Source organism: Solea solea, chromosome 2 (assembly GCF_958295425.1).
Source record: "Solea solea chromosome 2, fSolSol10.1, whole genome shotgun sequence".
NCBI lineage: Eukaryota > Metazoa > Chordata > Actinopteri > Pleuronectiformes > Soleidae > Solea > Solea solea.
The window spans coordinates 14303470-14325265 of NC_081135.1; the positions used below are offsets into that span (position 1 = coordinate 14303470).

A 21796-nucleotide genomic window follows, 5' to 3' on the forward strand; every position below is an offset into this window, starting at 1 on the left:
AAGTCCTGTGGTCCTTGGCTTTTTGGGAACAGGGATTATTGTCGAGGTCTTGAAGCAGGCTGGCACGTGACATGTCTCCAATGAGGTGTTGAAAATGTCTGTGAACACTGGAGACAGCTGATCAGCGCAGTGCTTCAAGCTGGATGGGGAGACAGAATCCGGACCAGCTGCTTTCCTGGGATTCTGTTTCCTGAAGAGTTTGTTGACGTCCCTCTCGTGGATGGAAAGAGTCAACACTGAGGTGGGTGGTGAGGTGGGGGGGGGGACCTTTAAGGTGGGCATTGGTGGAGATGCCCAGGCCCCTGCTGAGGTGGGGGAGGTGGAGGTGAAACACTGGAGCTGGGGGTGTTGGGAGGTGTTGTGGGGGATGGTTGCAGGACTGTCCCTCTTTCTTTCAAAGCGGCAGTAGAACTCGTTCAGGTCGTTGGCTAGGCGTTGGTCGTTAAAGGAGTGGGGGGCTTTAGGCTTGCAGTTGGTGATCTGCCTAAGCCCTTTCCAGACAGACGCAGAGTCGTTGGCTGAGAATTGGTGTTGGAGCTTCTCAGAGTACAGTCGTTTAGCTTCTTTCACCGCCTTGCTAAACTTGTACTTTGCCTCTTTAAGTCTGTTAAGTCTTTGCCTCTTTAAGTCTGTCACCACTCCTGAAGGCCTCTTCCTTATCCAACCTTAACCTTCTGAGCTTGGCTGTGAACCAGGGTTTGTCGTTGTTGTAACTCACCCTGGTGCATGATGGAACACAGCAGTCCTCACGTCATACATCAGAAGCTGATGTATGACGTCACAGCCTCTGTGTACTCATCCAGACTGTTGGTAGCAGTCCTGAATACATCCCAGTCAGTTGAGTCCAAACACGCCTGGAGATCCTCCACAGCCTCACTGGTCCACTTCTTTGATGTCCTCACTACAGGTTTGCAGAGCTTTAGTTTCTGCCTGTAAGCAGGAATCAGGTGGACCATGACGTGGTCAGAGAGTCCCAGTGCAGCACGGGGGACGGCGTGATAAGCATCCCTGACTGTGGTGTAACAGTGATCCAGAATGTTCTCCTCTCTGGTCGGGCATTTAATAAATTTAATAAATTTCAACCTACAATAGCTGCAACGAACGGCTTCCAGGTAAACAAACTAACGTAAAGTGTGACTTACCGGTAGGCTACGGAAGCCGTTCGTGGCAGCGCTTGTAGGTTGAAATCAAGACGAACACATTACCACGAGCAAACGATCTTTGTTATATTGAGATAAAGAGATAATAAGTCGTTATCACGATATAACAGTGCATAAAAAAGAACAATCCAGCGTAACAGGCGGCATTAATTTGACCAGTAACTCCTGGGACATTAATTCTCGCAAAATGACAATATACGGCACTAGCAAGTGACGGCAATGTTGTCAGCTGGCATGGCGGAGGCTCCGAGAAAGAAGTCGAAAACCTATCATTTCCATGAGGAAGGGGAGGAGGAATTTATTTTCACCATGGTGAAAGACAAGTGTGTTTGTATGCTGTGCCACCAAACTCTAGCGCTGTCTAAAAGAGGAAATCTTGAGCGGCACCACAACACCAACCACAGCAAATTCAAAGGCAGTTTCCCCGCTAAGAGCGCAATCCGCGCTAGGAAAATTGCTGAGCTGAAAGCGGGGGTTGAAGGCGCAGCAGTCACTTTTCACAAAACCTGCTGCTCAAAATAAGGCTGCGACTGAAGCTTCATTCCGTATTAGTCACCTTTTGGCTAAACACAAGAAGCCTTTTACAGATGGCGATTTATTCAAGGAGGCAATGGCTATAACTGCAGAGACGGTTTTCAACGGCTTCAAAAACAAAGACGACATCAAAACCGCGCTCCGCAGTGTCCAGCTTGGCCCCAATACAGTGGCGAGGAGGGTCGAGGAAATGTCAGGGGACGTGGATCGACAAGTGCTAAAAGACTTGTCACGCTGTGAATATTTTTCACTACAGTTCGATGAATCCCTGGATGTAATGGACACAGCTCAGCTTGTTGTATTTGTCAGGATGGCGTTTCCCGGACTCTACAACAAAAGAGGATCTCCTCACTCTTTTGCACTTAAAGGAGAGGACGAGAGGTGAGGATATTTACAACGCGTTTAAAAAAAATGTCCGCGATAATGACATCCAGATTCAGAAACTGGTGGCAATTACCACTGATGGGGCCCCAGCGATGCGTGGTGTGCGCGCTGGATTTATTTCACTGTGCCGTAATGACCATGATTTTTCTGACTTTGTGAATTAACACTGTGTCATTCACCAGCAGGCCTTGGCGGGGAAGGTCGTGAACTTTTCTCACGTTATGACTCTGGTGGTCAAACTGATCAACTCGATTAGAGCAAAAGCGCTTCAGCACCGCTTATTCAAGGTGTTATTGGATGAGCTAGATGCCGCGTACGGAGACCTACTCCTCCACGCTGATGTCCGGTGGTTGAGTCGCGGCAAAGTGCTGCAGCGATTTGTTGATCTGCTGCCCGAGATAAAGATTTTTCTGGAGACAAGGAATGAGGATCATGAGGAGTTGTCAGACGATCAGTGGCTGCTGGACCTGGGGTTTCTGACAGACTTGACGGCAAAACTGAACGCACTGAACAACGAGCTCCAGGGAAAAGACAGACACCTGCCCCACATGATAAGTGCAGTGAATGCGTTCAAGGCCAAACTTGGTGTTTGGAACACTCAACTGAAAAACGGGAGGCTGACACACTTTCCCAACTTGGAGAAAATGTCACAGGCCATCGGTGACAAGGACGCTTTTCACCCTGAACAGTACTGTGTTCACCTGGACAAGGAGGCAGCAGAGTTTAGTCGGCGTTTTGGTGAATTAGACGTCATGGAAGACGTTGCTGCATTCATCTTAAACCCATTCCTGACCATTGATGTGGAACAAGTAGCAGCCAAATTTCAGCAGGTATTTGCTCTGCCTAGTGGGGTTGACATGGAGATGGTTGATTTGCAAAAGACATTGAGCTGAAAGTAAGATCAGGGGACAGTAACTTCTGGGGAATTGTCAGCAGGGAGAAGTTGCCCCTCCTCACCTCATGTGCACTAAGAGTGAGTGCCTACTTTGGATCCACTTACCTCTGTGAAATGGCGTTTTCACAGATGAAAATAATTAAATCAAAGTACAGGAGCCGCCTTACTGACAAACACCTCACAGACTGTCTCAGACTAGCTGTCAGTAGCTATGAGCCAAACTACAAAGCACTCACACACAGTATGCAGTCACAGCCATCTCACTAACCTGGGTGAGTAACATGCCAGTTTTGACACCTGGCAATGTGAAAAGTATAAAGATGATGCATAAGATGTTACATAACTGCACTGAGCTTATTTACACTGACTGAGAATTTTGTTAAAACACAATTACAGTTCTATTTTAATACATTTTATTTGTATGTATTTTCTAAAATGCTGATGTTATGTAACTTGCAAAAGGAAACAGGCCACACCTTAATTTTTTGTGTTGGACATAAAGCTGTACTTGGCCTAACTGCATTGATAATTTTGTTAGCATTACAGTTCTATTTTCTAAAATGCAATGATTGAAGCTTCAGTGGATAAGCATAACACTTGATATGATCTGCTTGTGTACCATAAACAAATACTGTACTCATATCAGTGGAAAATTCCACACATTCCACAAATTGAAATTGAATTAACATAGAACTGAAGTTGATGTGAAGCTTTGGCCAGTTTGATAGGCTAGTTAAAGTGTTTTCTTTGTTGCATTAATTTGAACATTGGACCAAAGCATTTTATGTAATTCAAATACAATTAGCTTGAATAAAAGGCGTCGAGTTGGAAGTACAATCTGGGCTGTCTTTTTCTTTCAACGCTTCAATAGGTAGATCTTGCCTCTCACCAAGGTGGAGGTCAGGGATCTTGGGCTTAAAAAGGTTGGAGACCACTGTGTTAGACAAATATATGCTGCTTTAAGAGGTGTTTATGTTTTTTCAACATTACAGCTAAACGCTGTTGTAAGACCGGTCTCACCTCACACCCTAATGTAGAGGTGACCTTTACTCCAGAGACACAGTCTCTGTTGGTATATATTTCATTAGATATGTTCTGAGTATAATGTCTTGTACCTAGTATCTGCAAAATTAGCTATTCAACAAAACAAAGTCTCCCAATTGCCAAGCACCATTCACATTGTTATGTTATATCTGTCATATAACAATTTATTTTCTTCTTTTTGTGTAACAATGAAGTCCATGTTTTTTGCTAGTTGTATCCATATGATTCCAAATCAACCTTAACTTTTTCTTTTGCAATTGCAATGGAATGTCTTCCGCAAGATCTGCAACACTCCCTGAGCTGCTCTGATGAAGAGTTTAGTGAAACATCAGCAGACCAAAGAGCTCCTCTGGCTTCTCTGGATTGGAGCATTCACAATGCTCTATTTTCTGAGAGATGGAGGGAAAAGAGACCATATCTTGCTGGCCAAGGAGAGCATGGCAACAAATAGCTGCAGCCAATATGGGAACAACTGTGCGGCTATTAGATGCAGAGATTGCCTTCCACGTCCCTTTCTCTGTGCTGAATGTGACATCAGCAGACACAGCAAGGTCTCAGTCCTCCATAACAGGGATGCCATGTGTGCTGGCTTCTTCCAGCTATTGCCTGTGTTGTTGAAAATTTTGAATTTGTTTCTGAGAATTTTTTTCTGTGTCAGTAAATATGAATTAATGTAACCTATGTCTAATGTCTTTCAGTGCGATTTTTGCCTATTGAGAAGCATCTGTGGTTGTCCCCCAGAAGCACTTGGGTGATCCAAGTACGGTGTTCATTTTAGGACATCCTCAGACTCAAGTGTCAGACTCAGAAAAACATCTGTCATCTTCAGACAAAACTGCCTCAGCGTCAGAAAAACCTCTGTCATCCTCAGATAAAACTGCTTCAAACCAAACGGCTTCAGAAAAACCTCTCAAAGGAGTCAGGTCTCAGAAAAAACGCTGTCAGAAAAAGAGGAGTCAGGTCTCAGAAAAAAACGCTGTCAGAAAAAGTGGAGTCAGGTTTCAGAAAAAGTGGAGTCAGGTCTCAGGAAAAACGCTGTCAGAAAAAGTGTTAGCATCTGTGGTTGCATAGTTACTAAATTCCCTTGATGTTTCTGTTTGGGTCCCTCTCTCCAGGTGAAATTGAGTGACACAAACCAAGAAGGTGCTGGTAAAACTGTCATATTCATGCCTGGCAGTCTCCTTTTTTCCCGCATTTTCCCCTCCCTCCCTGCGGTGTCGCTCTCTCACTAGGAGCAGGTCCCAGGCTCAGGCAGCTGCATCTCACACCTGGCGCCAATCACCTCATCAAGGCCCTGCTCAAATACTCAAGCTTTAAAGCTGCTCGCTGCCAGATTGATACCGTTCATGAGTGGTAAACTACGTCAGGCCGATCTCTGAAGTTTTCAAACTGATTCTTCCCAGTGCTTCTGTGAACTCATTCTCGTGTTTTTCTACTTGTTTCAGAAGATCCTCCAACCTGCTCGCTGCCTCCCTGGACCCGCTCCTCTACCAGCTACCCCATCGCTACCCTCCACCTGCCATCTTCACCCCTCCTCCTGCTAAACTTTTCCAACTAGAATATGCACAGATGTTACTGAGTTTAGGGTTAGGGCAAAAAAGACAGGGTTAGGCAGTAAAAATTTAAAAAAAATATTAAAAAGGTGGTATAGTTAGGAATCGAACCATTGTCGACCACGCTCTGGCGCAGTGCTCTCGCCACTGAGCCAACTGCCAGTGCTGACATCAGCGCAGCTACTAGATACCGTGTCTAAGGCAGAAGTGGTTGCTGTTATGTATACAACCGCCTCTTTCATTGTAGTCAGTACCTCTTGTAATTCATACACAAGAAATATGAAGGACTTTTACTGTGTCCATTGTGAGTAATCCAGGGTCAAAGTTCACGTTTTGCAACAAAAATTGGGGTAATCATCCATTTTTGATGAAATATAAAATAAATAAATTGACTTTCATTGTGCTCAGTACCTCTTGTACTTAATACACAAGTAATTACTTGTGTATGAAGTACTGAAGTAATACTTGCACTGTGTACTTTTTGAGTAATCAGGGGTCAAAGTTCACTTTTTGCAACAAAAATTAGGGTAATCATCCATTTTTGATGAAATATAAAATCCTTATTTTTTATCAGTAGTTTATGATTTCACTTTCATTGTGCTCAGTACCACTTGTACTTATACTAGTAGAATACTTTTGGGGTAATCCAGGGTCAAAATTTACTTTTTGCAACAGACATGAGGGTAATCATCCATTTTGATGCAGGACTGATGCAGAAAAAAAATATAAATCCCTAATGTTTTTATTACAACAATTCTTGGAAGTGAACATTTCTGCCATGCAATGATACAAGTGTATGGTGAAAAAAGGGGCGGTATATTTCAGCTACTACTGTAGCTTTAACATAATTATCGACCATCGTCACACTTCAGCCAAGTAATTTAATATTCTATTAATATTAATATTGTCTGCTCAGCAGGTGGATGAACATGTAATGGAGTTGCAGCATCACTCTCTGACCAAGGAATTACTGGGGAAGTTGGTGGTAGAGGAGGGCTATTGACATGTCAAAAGGAAGATGCTCAAAATGGAAAGCATGCTAATGGAAAGCATAATGATGCTAAAATGTGTTCTTTAATTACAGTAACTATGTCACCCATTGAAAATACATACATACATACACATGTATTTGAAAATACACACACAATTAATCAAAATATAGTTAATAATAACATATGCACATGTAAATGTAGCTAACAATTATATGGTTTGTTAGCTCGTCTAATTGTGTTGGTTATAACGAACGGATCTAAACTAGTCCCGTTCTGTGCTTTTTTTTTTCTTTTTAGCTTTGCTGTTTTTTGCGAAACTTTAGTGTTCAAATACAGTTATAGTCCTACGGCTCAGTATCTTATCTCTGAGACCTACAGTGTTACCACTTGCTGCTTTTCGGCTGCTTCTTCTTTTCAGACAGCTTCGCTGCTGCTGCAGGTCTCCTGTCCATTTAACAAGTATAGGCTAAATCTATTCCTCTATTCTTAAAAAATAAGTCAATTGTGAATGTTGATACAGTATGGGTGTTATTATTTTTTTTTTATGACAGTCTTTTCCATGCTTACAACGCACAGTTAACATGACTGGATTCTGCTTAATCCAGGGAAAGAGGTTTACCCTCAGGCTTTGGACACCTACTGTATTTAGTTGATGAACTGTTTGTTTCCTTAACCGTCAGGCTTCATTATGATTTATTTTGGCTGTGTTAGTGCATATGGCACAATTTCTTCTAAGAAGGTCTCTTGACAAATTGGAATTCAAATTTAAAAATTTTATTAATAGATCAATAGAACACTAAACATTGTTTTCACCATACACTTGAGAATATGGCAGAAATGTTCACTCCCAAGAATTGTTGTCATAAAAGATTAATACTTTTGTCCGGCATTAGTCCTTCTTTCATTCATCAGTCCTTTTTCATTTTGGTGGTTCAATAACTCACATGCCACAATACAGACTGTGTAACTGGGTGTATTACATTATCATATATTATCATTATTTTATGAGATATGAGTCAGTTTGTCTGGTGTTACATGCATGTATGTTACAAAGTTAGTTACAAAACTAGAAAATTGTGTTTTACTTTAGCTTGTTCATTTTTGCAACATTTTGGCATAATAAGACACTTTTGTGTGCATGTGTTTGTGTGCCCACAGCAAATGGACAATGCTGTGTATTCGTTTGAACAGATCCTTCATCAGAGTCTCGAGTCTCAGGGTACAGAGGAGCTGTGTAATATCATCAAAGTATGAGTGTGTGGATGCGCTAACTTTTTGCTTGTTTTGAAGCATGATGATGGTCGCCACAGCGATCATCTTCCAGATAGTGATTAGATAGAAAATAAAAAGTCTAAACTCTACAAATAAACACTAGACTTTTGCGAGAACAGGTGAACTTCTCACATAGTGCACCCTGAGAAATTATTGCTCGGGACCATAATCATGAATTGGACTGATAATCTCAAGAGATTACCGGCATTTTGTGGAAAGTGCCAGTACACAAATATAAGTGCCGGTACTTGAAATAGTCAAATTAAAAAGTGCCGGTACTGTGTACTGGACACTACCAGGCCACTTCAAGTACTAGTTAATAATCGTACTGTAATGACAGTGATGGTATTTTCTGTACACTTAATGTCTCTTATGTTATCTTATTCTTCAACAAACAAGTGCACAATAAAGTTCACTGTGAATTCTAAACAGCACATTGCAATTTCTGCTATTATTATCAAAGTATTGATCAGTAATACAGTGAAAATGAGAGGAAATGTGAATATTTGCTATGCAAATCAATTTAAGGTGTGCGCCCCTAAATGTTCTGCTCACTCTCCTATAATGATTAGTTAGGGGCTACTGTGCTCCTAGTAAAAAGTTAGTCTGGTGCCCTGCAAACATTGTTCTAAAGGGTTTATGGTCTTAGTTCCTCTTCAGTAGAGCAGCATGTCCACAATGTAAATTTAATTTCACATTTAACGTCAAATAGATCAAGGATACAACCTCAAGGTAACTCCACTTCATGTCTCTGATCATTTCTTCATTTCCTACTCTCTCCCACTCTCCCAATCTGATGGTCTCATCTCATCAGATATTGCACTTGTCCATCGTAATATTAGCTCTCTCTCTCCCTCCTCTCTCTCCTCAACTGTTCTATCAGCACTTCCTTCAGCTGACTCCTTCTCCCTCATGCATCCCAACTCTGCCACTGACACCTTCCTCTCTACTCTGTCCTCCTCTCTTGACCTCTGTCCTCTTACTTCACGGCGGGTTTGTAAGTCCTCCCCAACCCCGTGGTTGTCTGACTCAGTGCGTGCTGAGAGAGCCACGATACGGGCAGCAGAAAGGAAATGGAGGAAATCAAAACACCCTGACAACCTGCTTTCCTATCATTCTCTTCTCTCCACCTTCACTGCCTCTATCTCTGCAGCTAAACAATCTTTCTATCAGACTAAAATTCAATCCTCTTTCTCTAATCCCAAAAAACTGTTCTCGATCTTCTCTAACCTCCTTGACCCCCCCACTCCCCCTCCTCCTTCCTCCATTCTACCAATTCACTTTGTCAACTACTTCACAAAAAAAGTAGATGACATTCGCTCTTCTTTCTCAACCCCACCTCCTGATCTCACCACTCTACCAACAACAAATTCAACTCCTTCTCTATCCTCTTTCACCCCTCTATCTCATGATCAAGTTATTTCCCTAATAACCTCTGCCCGCCCCACCTCCTGCCTCCTTGACCCTATCCCCTCTAACCTTCTTCAGTCAATTGCTTCTGATCTTCTTCCTTTCCTCACCCACCTCATTAACACATCTCTATCATCTGGTTGCTTTCCGGACTCTCTTAAAGAGGCCAGAGTGACCCCCCTCCTTAAAAAACCCACCCTTGACCCGTCTGAAGTAAATAACTACAGACCTGCCTCTCTTCTTCCTTTTCTCTCCAAAACTCTGGAGCGTGCTATCTTTAATCAACTCTCCTCCTACCTTCACCAGAACAACCTTCTTGATCCTCTTCAGTCTGGTTTTAAAGCAGGTCACTCGACCGAAACTGCACTTCTTGCTGTCACTGAGCAACTCCACACTGCCAGGGCTGCCTCTCTCTCCTCTGTACTCATCCTCTTGGACCTTTCTGCAGCGTTTGACACAGTTAACCACCAGATCCTTACTTCCTCCCTTCAAGAACTAGGTGTCTCAGGCTCTGCACTTACCCTACTCTCGTCCTACCTTGAAAACCGAACATACAGAGTATCCTGGAGAGGATCCGTGTCGGAACCCTGTCCTCTAGCTACTGGGGTCCCTCAGGGTTCTGTCTTGGGCCCTCTCCTCTTCTCTCTATACACCAACTCTCTGTTACTCTGTCTCATGGTTTTTCCTATCACAGCTACGCCGATGACACCCAACTCATTCTCTCTTTTCCAAGCTCCGACACACATGTAGCAGAATGGATCTCCGCCTGTCTGACCGACATCTCTCAGTGGATGTCTGACCATCACCTGAAACTCAATCTCGACAAGACTGAGTTTCTTTTTCTCCCAGGAAAGGGCTCTCCCACCACTGACCTGACCATCACCCTCGACAACTCTGTGGTAACTCCTTCTCATACCGCAGTGTTGTACCCTTTAAAAGGGGAATAATAACGGGGAAGGATGAGGAAAACACACATGCAGCTCTTTCCTTCACTCGTCTGTATTGAATCCCATTTTAAACAATGCATACAAACAACAAACAAAAGTATGCATATGCACACTCAATTGTAGGACCACAAACATCCTATCAGTGTCTTTTTAACATGTTGACTTATTAATTTTGACACAAATATATTAAAATATAAATGAAACAGTAACACACTCAAACACCAATGTCAACATTCAGACTCTACAGCGTGGCGACGGGTTATCAGGCTACGAGCTTACACGTCTGAGTTAGCAAAAACACTAAACAACAAATAAGTCCAAAAAAGGTATTTTCCATGCATTTTAAACCAGTAATAACATTTAGAAAAATACTATCAACATGTGTTCATTTCAAACGGTAATTACCTTAATAAGGGGAATAATAACAGGGAAGGATGAGGAAAACACACATGCAGCTCTTTCCTTCACTCGTCTGTATTGAATGAGGAAGAGGAGCGTGATCCCCCTACTGGAGCCCCGAGGCATTACCAACAGATCGACGAATCATTCAACCACACAGACATTCACAACTACTATAAATGAAATGACATCTCCTGAAAATAGATACTACAATAACTGATAACATTATGTTCACCTCAAAATAAATTGTTATATACAACTTGTCACATTACTCCCCCTCAAAATATATGTTGTCCCCAACATCCTAACCTTTGACCTTTAGCGCAAACAAGGGGTTAAACAGTACAACATTAATAGATACACAACGCACCACTATTTTAGACCAACGATTTAGCTGCATTTTCACTTATATAGTGCAATATTACAGACTGGAACTCTTTTCAAACATTCCTTTATGCTCAGGCAAACACCCAGTGACCCTCAGTGTCAGTGCTTGTTCTGACCTACAGTGTCCTCTTAGATATACAGTTCATTGCTACCTTGTTAACAATTCTCATAGTACATCCAAGTTAATTGCACGTGCCTTTAGCTAAGGCCCATGAATGTGATTTGACTGACTGCAACAATGTCATATAAATGTATATGTTGAGTGTAATCACAGTCCATCTCATGTGCAACAGTCCATTTTGAGTGTAATGTATTTGTACTAACTCAGTTCAGTGGTGTGCAATGTTTCTGTCTTCCACGTCTCTAATGGCAGAAGTGCCAGAAGCGATATGGCTGCACAGGGGATGTCCATGGCACCATACAGTCTTGCTGCTGTATGGTTCTAAGGTTGTAACAGGTTGGTGAGCCAAGCCGGTCATATGTGAAGATCTTGGGCTGTCTGTGTTGACATCTAGGCCGCTGACACTCCTCACCACTGAGATCACTTGGCACAGGCGAAGGAGCAGCGTCCTCCAATTGCAGGTCCTCAACATAACTGTCCTCTCTCTCCTGTGAGTTTTCTGTTCGATCCAACACTTGTTCATTCTCAGGCTCAGATGGCATGATTTCTTCAGATTGTACGCATTCAAGCTTGGGAAGTGTACTAGTACGGGTAGGATTGATAGTCTCAGACAGGCACGGTTCAGATTGATGCTGTAGTGGAACTGGATAATACTCATCATCTTGTTCCTCTGACTGTTCTGTTTCCTCCATTTCCTCCACATTTCTCTGCCGCGCTCGTGGCTGTACTGAAGTCTCCAGTGGCAGGTGGTCACATGGGAGGAGAAGATTGCGATGTAAGACCCTTGATCTCCCTTTTCCTGTCTCAGGTCTCAGTTCATAAACAGGGATATCTTTACTCACTTGGCGCACAACTGTGTGGATAGTATCCTCCCAGTGGCTCCTCAGTTTTCCCGGACCACCACGAGGTGTCATATTCGTGATTAAGACACGATCACCAGGCTGTAGTACCAAACTTTTCACTTTACCGTCATAATGTCTCTTACTTCTTACAGCAGCTTTACAAGAATTTTCTCTTGTGATCTCATAGGCTTTTTCCATGCCTTGCTTCCACTTCTCCACGTAGTTACAATGATTACAGTTTCCTGGTTCTGAAGTCAAGTTGAACAACATGTCAACTGGCAGTCGTGGGGAACGCCCATACAACAGGTAAAATGGTGAGAAACCAGTCACTTCACTGCGAGTACAATTGTACGCATACATCAATTTGTTTAGTGAATCTTTCCAGTTAAGCTTTTGTCTCTCTGTGAGGGTCTTCAACATCTGGAGTAGTGTTCGGTTAAACGGCTCTACCTGTCCATTTCCTTGAGGGTGGTAGGGAGTAGTTCTCGACCCAGCAACTCCACAGTACTTTTTCAGTTGTGTGAACAGTTGATTTTCAAATTCACCACCCTGATCATGGTGTATCCTTGTTGGGAAGCCACATTTCAATGCATAGTCATTGAATATTTTATCTGCCGCCGTTTTGCCTGATTTGGAAGTTGTGGCGTAAGCTTGTGCGAAACGCGTAAAATGGTCAATGATTACAAGAATGTATTCATAACCACCCTTACATTTATCAAGGTGCAAGAAATCTACTGAGACAAGCTCAAACGGTTGAGTGGTGGCAATGCTTGTCAGCGGTGCTCTTGTCTCATGACTTGGCTTCTTGTGTTTGAGGCACACACATCTTCTTGTGACATAATCCTCTATCTCTCGCTGCATGTAGGGCCAGTAAAATCGGTCTCGTATCAGTGATGTTGTCCTGTCTACACCTTGGTGACCCATCTCATCGTGAAGTTCCTTAAACACTGTACTTTTATATTTTTCAGGAAGCACCAACTGTTTTCTGTTTGCAGTATTCCTGCACAACACTCCACTTTCATTAATTTCCAGTTTGTCCCACTCTCTGAGAAGATATGTGACCTGTGGACCGAGTTGCTTTAGTTCTTGACTTGATGGCTTTTTGTTAGCCAGTTTGAATTGAACCACTGATCCAACAGTGGGATCATTCCTCTGGTCTTGTTTAATTTGTCCTGTTGTTAGTGAAATGAGGGATGTGCCTGTAGCGACTGCCGCACATTCAACTGAAACGCCCATGGACCAAGACATGTTGGATTCATCCTGATTTTCCACTGCCTGTGTAGCTGCCCCAATCACATCATATGCCATTTCCTCTGAACACTCTTCCATGAATTTCTCCACATCCAAAGGCATTCTGGACAGACTGTCTGCATCAATATTTTCTTTACCAGGGCAGTATTTAATCGTGAAATGGTAATCTGCGAGTTCTGCTACCCACCGGCACCCTGTTGCATTCAGTTTAGCAGTGGACAGCACATATGTAAGTGGATTATTGTCACTGTAGACGGTGAAAAATGGTGCATAGTATAGATAATCACGAAATTTCTCTGTGATTGCCCACTTGAGAGCTAAAAACTCTAATTTGCCTGAATGTAGATGGTAATATTTCTCTGCTGCAGTTAAAGTACGGGAGCCATAAGCAATTACGCGAAGCTTCCCATTCCGCTTTTGGTACAGAACTGCACCTAGTCCTTGGTTGGAAGCGTCAGTATGGAGGATAAAGGGCTGTGAAAACTCTGGGAAGCCTAGAACAGGAGGCTGGATGAGACAGTCTATCAACTGTTCCAGTATTGACTGGTGTGCATCAGTCCACTGAATGGGTGTGCTGGATGGCATTCCTTTGCTGTTTTGTTTTGTTTGCCACTTCCTCTTTTTGTTTTGCAAGGTCTCAGTCTCTGCAGGTTTTTTTAGCAGGTCATACAAGGGGCAGGCAATACGAGAAAATCCTTGATATACTGCCGGTAATAACTCAACAGTCCTAATATTGCTCTTAGTTCACCAACAGTACCTGGCTGCTTGTCTTTTAGGGCCCTTACTGCAGCAGTATCAGTAGAGTCCATCCTGTTTCCCTCAGCAGACACAATCCTCCCAAGGTACCGTACTTCCTCTTTAAACAGGTCACATTTCGTGGATTTTAGTTTTATCCCATGTTCCCTCAGTCGTCGCAGCACTCTTCTGACATCACTGACATGATCCTCAAAGGTTTTGCTAAACACAAGAACATCATCAAGATAAGGCACACATATTTCATCCCTTAAGCCATCTAAGCACTGTTCCATGCAGCGCTGGAATGCTGCAGGTGCGTTCATGAGCCCAAATGGGATTCGAACCCACTCATACAGTCCCCAGGGGGTTACAAAAGCTGTTAAGTGTCTACTGTCCTTTGACATGAACCCCTGGTGGTATGCCTTACCCTGGTCCAGCAGTGAAAAGAGGGTGTTTCCCCCCCAGAGTGTCCATAATGTCCTGTACTCTGGGGATGGGGTGGCGGTCTGGGTGCGTTTTCCTATTGAGCTCCCTGTAGTCAATACATAAACGCAGAGTACCGTCTTTCTTTCTTACACAGACAACTGGGGATGAGTAGGAAGAGGTAGACTTTTCAACCCACCCTTGCGCTATCAGGTCCCGTAAGTAGTCTTTCATCTCCTTGTACAAAGGCTTTGGGACAGAGAGATATGCTTTTGACACCGGCTTAACATCCTTTAGTGATATGTCCATTTGTAGGTTTTCGACACAACCTATGTCATCATCTGACCTGGAAAATGACTCAGATTCTTCTCTTAACATCTGACTGACTATTTGTCTCTGATGTTCCTCCAAGTGACTCAAATCAACAGGAGGATTCCACGGCTCATGTGCAGGGATGCTTTCACTGGAGCTCTGGGCCTGGACATAGTGAATGGATGCAGCTGGTAGATGATCTGTTTTAAATATATTGGCAGGATACACTGACCTCACTGACTGTACAGTTCCAATAACAGTCCTTCCTGGCAGTGTAATGTCATGACCTGTAGGGTTTTGCACACTAACAACGATTTTTGGGGTCATGCCTGCCTTCACCGACACAACGGTATCACAAAAGTCAGGTCCTTCAGGCCACTGTGGATTCTCATGAGATTCGAAAATAAAAATGTTGTCTTCTTTGAAAGGTGAGGCCTGTACTCGACACTCAATTTGGATGGAGCTCCGTTTAGGCACACTGATTCTCTCATTTCCTGTCCTTACATTATAATCACATGCTTGTCCTACACTCACTGCATTAATAAGGGTTTTAGCTTTGTTCTTCCTGAGATGAGGAAAAGCCATTTTTACAGCCTTTACAAGTTTCTCTTTGTCTCCTTGCTTTGTCTGATCTTGTAAGCTATCTAGGACAAGGCGTTCAATTACATTAAAACCAATAATGGGACACTGTTGTTGGTTATCTTTCAACACTAGCATAGGTATTAGCAACTCATGATCACTTGCAGTGAGCTTAAAGGACACTTCAAGCCAGCCAACGTACGGCATTTCTGTCCCATTGGCTGCTTCAATTTGTAACGGATCAAGTGGATCGACTAGCTCTGCGACATCTCTGAGTAGCACATCAGGTAAATGGCTTCTTTTCCATTGTTCGTCTATAGCACAAATCTGTGAACCTGTGTCCCAAAGTGCCTGAATCTTTTGTTTGTGCAGGAAACACCTGATTAAACACTTTTTCCCTACTAACTCTCTTACAGTAGGTGTTTTCTCCGGAGCACCATTTTCTTTGCATTTACTTTTCTGACATGACTGTGCTGTATTTTTCTTAATACTTGAACATGCAGAAGGCTTACAGTGTCTTTTGTGTGCCGGCCAATGGGTTCCCTGGCACTCTCTTGAGCAATACAGTGTGCTTTTACAAACTGAACAACATTTTGTTCCTCACTTTTTTTTTTTTCTTGACAACCTGTGCAAACTTGGGACTTATCTATGTTACTGATTACTCCATGTCCCATGGGAGCAACCCTTCTTAGTTTAAAGGACTCCTCCTAGCTGGCCCTACTGGTCTCTGTGCTTTACAACCTGCCCTGAAGTGTTCACTGCTTCCACATTTAAAGCAATGCTGACAGTACTCCTCACCTGCTTGGATACAAGAGAAACACCTTGGGCGAGGGGGTGGTGCTGGGTAGAACCGCTGAGGTGCAAACCTTTGCTGAAACTGAGTCGTCTCCCTCATTTGCCCAGGACCGAACGCTGGTCGGTACTCCTGCAATGCTGTAGGTGACTGCTGTTGGTAAAAGGGCATGGAATCTGATTCACTGTTACAATGTGGGGGCAAGAACACTGGATATGGGGCAGTCATATGTGCTGGTCCTCTGCTTGGTTGGGGATATTGTGGGGGTGCAGGTGTGGGTCTTTGGATGGTTTCCCTGATCTGGGAGACCTCAGCTCTCAAATCCTTCAACAGCACCATGTCAGAGCGCATTTCTTTTATCTCAGAAAGTAGATCCGGAGGAAGTGTAACGGTGCGTTGTGGAATGGTGTTTTTCTTTTCCACTGGAAGTTCACTTGACTGAACTGTATTCACATTAGTTACACGTGATGGAGCAGTATGTTTCTTTTTGTCCTGCCTCTCTTTATCGTTGCTACATGCAATGTTCAGTTTCTCCAGTAGCAGCTCATCTGAAGTATTTACTTGCAGGAGGTAAGGCTGCAGGTCACTCTTAATATTATCACTCTGAAGGCCAGTTAGGACAGTGTGCATAAATAGACTCTGGACTAATGCTGGGTCGTATTTTAGACTTGAATCAGCTTCCTGAGAAGCAAACAGGATCTTCTGTCTCAGGTCCATTGCCCTTATCAGGAAATTCTGAGGGGTCTCCTTGCTGTTTTGAACCTCAGAGGTGAGTTGTTTATACTCTGTGGCCCCTTTCTCCTGGTAATGGGATCTGAGAATCCTGCGAAGGGCAGGCAGGGTAAGTTTGTCATTCCCTTCAAGATAACTTCGCAACTGCAGACCTGGTGTGATGGCATGGATTACAGCATCAATAATCTCTGAATCTGGATAGTCTTTGCTGAGCCCACTTTCAATTTGTCGAGCTAAACTAGAAAAGGTTAGCCTATCTTTTTGCCCTGGCTCACCTATCTGACCAGAAATCTTAAAATCTTTGCGCCACATGGGACCCTTAGAGGGTGCTGGGACCATATTATTTGCTGCTCTGCTGGGACTGGCAGGGGTGTTCATACTTGACTTCATTAGGTCATGCATTGCATCCTCTTTTTCTTTCAGTGACAGCCTCAGCGCCTCTACCTCTTTCTGGAGGTTTTCCTGTTCATCAGTTTGACTTTCACATTCACTTAGGTTTGTTGCCATATGAATTTTGCCTATTATGTCCTGAAGATTAAGGAGGTCTGACATGCCCTCATCCTCCAGGTCGGCCAATTCTTCCCGCTCAAGATACTCTATTACATGGGAAATTAACTGACGGAGAGTTTTACCAGCTCCGTGTTCTATTCCTGATCCCAAAATCTGAAGTTCATTACATACTTTAATCAGTTGTTTGACAGTCAGTTGGTACAATGTTCCTTTAATCTCCAGTTGCAGATCTTCCATTTTTGTCAGAAGAGTTAGCACAAGCAGTAAAGTAAGTGTTTATCTGACTTAATTGGCTTTTTGCTGCTCCCTAGTGGTCACTTTTGCTCACTTCAGGAGACAAGTTGCCAGTATGTCTGAAGATCGCCTTGCCGGACTCTTCTCTCTGATGCCTGGGTTGTTTTAAGGGATGATGGACGCGAGGATTCCACTTAGAGGTCAGGGATAGTCCTCAAGCCAACATCCCAGCGGTGCCTCCAGATGTTGTACCCTTAAAAAGGGGAATAATAACGGGGAAGGATGAGGAAAAAACACATGCAGCTCTTTCCTTCACTCGTCTGTATTGAATGAGGAAGAGGAGCGTGATCCCCCTACTGGAGCGGCCGAGGCATTACCAACAGATCGACGAATCATTCAACCACACAGACATTCACAACTACTATAAATAATAATAATAATAATAATACATTTAATTTAAATGCGCCTTTCAGGTCACTCAAGGACACTTTACAAACACGATGAATTAAAATCACACAATTTTGTAAAAAAAACAAAAAAGGAGCACATAAAATCAACACAATAACTTTGGGGAAGTGGTGGTGATAGCAGGGGGGGTTAGAGGGAGTAGGCGGACCAGAACAGGTGAGTTTTCAGTCGTGATTTAAAGAGGTGGAGAGAGTCACAGTTACGGAGGTCAGGTGGTAGTGAGTTCCAGAGCTGAGGAGCAGAGTGGCTGAAGGCTCTGCCCCCCATAGTGCTGAGGCGGGCAGGGGGCACAGAGAGGTGGATGGAGGAGGAGGATCTGAGGGAACGAGTGGGGATGATGATGTGCAGGAGATCAGACAGGTAGGGAGGGGCAAGGTTGTGGATGGCCATGTATGTGTACAGGAGGAGTTTGTAGTTGATGCGGTGTTTGACAGGGAGCCAGTGGAGGTGCTGGAGGACGGGGGTGATGTGGTGGTGTGAGGGGGTCTTTGTGATGATACGGGTGGCTGAGTTTTGGACCAGTTGCAGTTTATGGAGAGACTTTTGGGGGAGGCCATAGAGGAGAGAATTGCAGTAATCAAGACGGGAGGTGACGAGACTGTGAGGCTGTGGAGTGGGGGGTGAGGGAGGGGCGGAGTCTGTTGATGTTGCGGAGATGGAAATAAGCGGTGCGGGTAGTGATGTTGATGTGTGAGTGAAAAGAGAGTGTGCTGTCGAGGATGAAACCCAGACTCTTTACCTGAGGGGAGGGGGAAACTGAGGAGCTGTCAATGGTGAGGGAGAAGCTGTTAACTTTAGTTAGGGTGGATTTAGTGCCGAGGAGGAGGAGTTCAGTTTTATTGCAGTTTAATTTAAGGAAGTTTGAGGTGAACCAGTTTTTGGCTCAGAGAGACAAGAGGTGAGGGAGGGGGGTGGTAGTGTGGAATTTGGTTTGCAAGAAAAGTAGAGCTGGGTGTCATCCGCGAAGCAGTGGAACTGGATATTGAATTTACGGAGGATGTGGCCGAGGGGGAGGAAATAGATGATGAAGAGAAGGGGCCCCAGGACAGATCCCTGGGGCACACCTGTAGTGACTGGGGAAGGTTTTGAAGTGAAAGATTTGAGCTGTACAAACTGAGTGCGGCCTGTGAGGTAAGAGTGGAACCAGCTGAGGGAAGTGTGGGAGAGGCCAATGGAGGAGAGTCTACTGAGGAGGATGGGGTGTGAGATGGTGTCAAAGGCAGCACTCATATCGAGGAATCAGAATCAGCTGCAGTGAGGAGGTCGTTGGTGATTTTGATTAAGACGGTCTCTGTGCTGTGAGGGGGGCGGAAACCAGACTGGAAGGGCTCGTAGAGTGAATGGAGAGATAGGTGAGAGTGGAGTTGGGTGGCAACAGTTTTTTCGAGGATTTTAGAAATGAAAGGTAAGTTAGAAATGGGGCGGAGGTTATCGTAAATGTTCGGGTCAGAACCGGGTTTCTTTAATATGGGGGTGACAGCGGCAGTTTTGAAAAGTGAAGGGACTATTCCGGATGAGAGTGAGGAGTGGATAATAGCAGATATGAGGGGGAGCAGGGAGGAGGAGCAGGATTTGACTAGGGTTGTGGGGAGGGGATCGAGCTGACATGTGGTGGGCTTTGATTTGTGTATGAGGTCGGAGATTTCGGAGGTAGTGGGAAGAAGAAAACTGGAGAAGAGATGACAAGGAGGAGAGGGTTCAGATGGGGAGATAGGTGGCGAATTGTGATGTAGGTGCTGATGGATGTTATGAATTTTCTGGTTAAAATAGTCCATTATGGAGTTGCAGGTTTCTGTGGAATACAGGTGGAGGGGTAGAAAGTTGGGTGGCTGGAGGATTTTGTTCATGACAGAGAAGAGGGTTTTTGAATTTCCTTCGTTGGAGAGGATAAGGCCGGAGTAATAACTGGTTTTGGTTTGTGAGATTAGGTCCTTATATTGTGTGATATGGGTAGTGTACATGTCCTTGTGGATGGTGAGACCAGTTCTTTTGTGACGTCGCTCCAGTTGACGGTTTTTGGATTTCATGGATCTAAGCTCGGGGGTAAACCAGGGGGCAGATGCAGAAAAGGACACAGACCGGGTTTTCAGGGGGGCGAGAGAGGTGAGCGTGTTGGTGAGGCAGGTGTTATAAAGAGCGACCAGTTCATCTGGGTTGGAGAGGGAGTCTGGGGTCTGAAAACTGTCGATAATGGAGCAGAGAGTGTTGATGTTAATGTCCTTAATATTACGAAATTAAATGAGACGGGGGGATTTGAGAGTAGAAAGGCGGAGTGTGGCGTTAAAAGTGAGGAGGAAGTGGTCCGTTACAGGGAAAGCATTGGCAGTGGGCTTGGAGGGGGTGAGACCAGAGCAGCAGACTAAGTCCAGTGTGTGTCCTTTAATGTGGGTGGGGAAATCTATGAGGTGTTGTATTCCGAAACTGAAATGACATCTTCTGAAAATAGATACTACAATAACTGATAACATTATGTTCACCTCAAAATAAATTGTTATATACAACTTGTCACACAAGGAACCTGGGTGTGACACTTGATGACCATCTCTCCCTCACTGCCAACATTGCTGCAACAGCTCGATCTTGCAGATACATGTTGTACAACATCAGAAGGATACGGCCTCTCCTAACCCAGAAGGCGGCACAGGTTCTGGTCCAGGCTCTTGTCATCTCACGCTTGGATTACTGCAACTCCCTCCTGGCTGGTCTCCCTGCGTGTGCCATACGACCTCTGCAACTGATCCAGAATGCAGCAGCTCGACTGGTTTTCAACTTACCAAAATTCTCCCACACTACACCGCTCCTCCGCTCCCTTCACTGGCTTCCTGTAGCTGCTCGAATCCGCTTCAAGACTCTAGTGCTTGCGTTCCACGCTACAAACGGATCCGGTCCAGCCTACATCCAGGACATGATCAAAACCTACACCCCAGCCCGCCCACTCCGCTCTGCATCGGCAACCGGCTTGCTGCCCCCTCACTGAGAGGATCGCAGAAGTATTCGCAGAACTCAAGACTGTTCACTGTCCTAGCTCCCAAATGGTGGAACGAGCTCCCCATCAACATCTGGACAGCGGAAAGCCTCGACATCTTCCGCCACCGACTAAAAACACATTTCTTCCGACTCTACCTCGACTAAGACGACGACGACGATGACAAAAAAAAAAATTATCACACTTGCACTTCATAGTTTGGCTTACTTGAAGCTCTTACTTACTTCTAGATCTTATTTGTACCCAAATGTTTAAATGCACTTATTGTAAGTCGCTTTGGATAAAAGCGTCTGCTGAATGACATGTAATGTAATGTCATGTAATGATACAGAGCACGTGTTGAAGGGCATGGACACTGTGTGTGATTGACAGCTCTGCATTTTATAGTTGCATAGTTGCAGTTATAGGTGGATGTGTAGTGGACAAGCTTTCAGGCTCCACCCCTTGTCTTCAAACTATGGTTGTTTCTGGTTTCAAAAACCAACATGGTGTTGCCCAAAATACTAATCTCTAACATTTAAACAGGGGAGTTTACCCATCAGTGACAACCCAGTTAGTTGACACTTCCCAACCTCATGAGAACCTGCCTCCCAAATGTGTGTGTGTGTGTGTGTGTGTGAGAAAGAGGAACCAACTTGGAATGGACTGCCTGATTTAAACAATGTTCAGGTCATTGTCACTTGAAAGTCTTTTCCCTGTTGGCTTTTTATTATATGTTTTGTAGTTAAATCATTTTTCTACATTTTCAAATGAAGCATGACACGGGTTAAAGTTTAAGAAAAAAGAAAGTTTTGATCACCAGCTTAGCCACTCCTCCCTCTCCTCCAGCAGTC

At 44.1% G+C, this 21796-nt stretch overlaps 1 pseudogene; it reads left to right on the plus strand.

Annotated features, from left to right (window-relative positions):
* Positions 1-1770: 1770 nt before the first annotated feature.
* Positions 1771-21076, plus strand: LOC131455268 (uncharacterized; annotated as a pseudogene).
* The last annotated feature ends 720 nt before the right edge of the window (positions 21077-21796 follow it).